Source organism: Myotis daubentonii, chromosome 11 (assembly GCF_963259705.1).
Source record: "Myotis daubentonii chromosome 11, mMyoDau2.1, whole genome shotgun sequence".
NCBI lineage: Eukaryota > Metazoa > Chordata > Mammalia > Chiroptera > Vespertilionidae > Myotis > Myotis daubentonii.
Window position 1 is genome coordinate 9025930 of NC_081850.1, and position 1984 is coordinate 9027913.

At 46.8% G+C, this 1984-nt stretch overlaps 1 non-coding gene across 1 annotated transcript; it reads right to left on the bottom strand.

Moving 5' to 3' along the window:
• Nucleotides 1–1565: 1565 nt before the first annotated feature.
• On the bottom strand, nt 1566–1768 carry LOC132212885 (small nucleolar RNA SNORA74). The gene has a single exon (XR_009447824.1). It is a non-coding gene; the product is annotated as a small nucleolar RNA SNORA74 (small nucleolar RNA).
• Between the last annotated feature and the right edge of the window lie 216 nt (nt 1769–1984).

Here is a 1984-nt window from a genome sequence, read left to right on the forward strand (position 1 = left end):
CTAACTTCAATTAACATCCTTACAACCATTTATATATATATATATATATATATATATATATATATATATATATATATATATATGCAGTATCTGGAATATTGCTTGCCTCACTTTGTTTAGCATTTTTTTCTGGATGTGTCCCCTGTTCTTAAATGTGGGGCATATTTCTTTGCATTTTGGCTGCCTCTGTGTGTTTGTTTTTTTGTATTAAAATCCAGGTCTTGGTAGTGTGGCTTCGTGTAGTAGGAGTCCTGTGGAACCCAGTGGCAATTTCTTCTTGATCATCTGAGTTGTGTGCTCCAGGGATGTCCCGTGTGTGTTATGTGAACCTTCCTGTGGCAGTTGATTCTTGAAGGCTGTTGGCCCATGCATGTACTGAGTCGATGCTTACGCTAGTTGGCTGCGACCACAGTGTACCCTGCCTACAGGGTAGTGTATGAGCTGCTGACAGGTGTTGACCACGTGGAGCGCAATTCATCTCCAGCGGGGTCTGGTGCCTGCCTAGATCTCTCTCTGGATATGCCGCTTCTGAGGCTAATTGTATCCTTCTCTGATGTGCTCTGAAGCTGGCTATCAGCTTGTTGGTCCTGGGGCTTCCTGGGAAGGACTCTGGTGCTGAACATTGTCAGATGCTTGATGTGACTCTCCCAGGGCAACCTATTTGCATCTACAAAGCAATTCACAATTTGTGACAGCCTCTGCTGGGGCACAGTGAGCACAGGAAGGTCCAAGCAGGGCACCAAAGCTGGCTTTGACTAGCATTGAGCCTGGGGACAGGTCAGCAAAAGTCCCAGAGCACACCATGTTCTGCCTCCCTGTCTGCCTCCATCTGCCGGGTGCCTTTTGTCTCAGTTAATGAAAGAGTCTCTTGAAGCACTCAAGTTGCATGAGGTAGGTTCTCAGGGAGTCCCCAGGTAGAGGTGAGTGGTGTTCACCAGATTGATGCAGGTTCAAGCTCAGTGTCAGTGTTGGGTCTGAGGCCACTCAGCAAATGTCCCAGGGTATACCACGTCCAGCTGCCACCCGCTGGGTCCTCACACATCTTTGAGCAGTGTACAGAAGACACAGACCCGGCATTGTTTGTAGGAGGAGAATGAAAAAGTCAAAAGAGGCTGCTTCCCAGGATTGAAGATGTCTGGAATCTGTAGTCTGAGATCAGCCGTGTGAGCTTAAGGGCTTTGCAGAGGGTCTGTGGATTCTCAAAGGCCAGAGAGCTGCTTCCTGTTGTAGATGACTCATGGGTCCCCTGGGATGCCACAGGGGAGCAAGAGCATGGCAGGATCATGAAGGTGTGATGCCCTCATCATGTAGTGAAAAGTAGAGTCCCCTCATGGGTGGCTGATTTCAGCAGATTCATCCCTCCATTTCTGTCCTAAGAGAACTGGAGCTCTCTCCAGACTTCCAACCACATGCATGCTCACTGGCTTCCCGGGCAGCACTGTCCCTGCCTTCTTTCCTCAAGGCTGGGTGAGCCAGGCTGGCTGGAGCGTAGGGAAGGGAGGATAGAGTTCGGTTTGGTGGGTTGAAATGCTGTGAGAACCTTTAAGGCTTAAATTTATTTTTTCTGTTTCTACTCCCACACTACAACTAAGCAGCCAAAGTGATGCTTAGCTCACTCTCAAGGAAGCACAGTTCTGCCCTGCACCAGTGCCACACAACACCAGAGAAGTGAAGGGAGCTACTGGAGGAAGAAGACAGGGCATTCCTCTCCCAGCAGTGTAACACCCTCACAGGCATGATTCTGTCTGGAGACCTGACCACTGCTGGAGCGCTAAAGGCTTTTAGGCACAGAGTGCATTGATCTGATTTATATTTTTTAAAGATCACTCTGATTTGCATTTTTATTAAAAATTATTTTACTACTTTAAATTTTATTCAATTAGGGATGACATTCAATATTAGTTTCAAGTGTACAAAATAGTGGTTAGACATTTGTATAACATATAAAGTCATCTCCTGATAAGTGTAGCATGGGATATCTTTG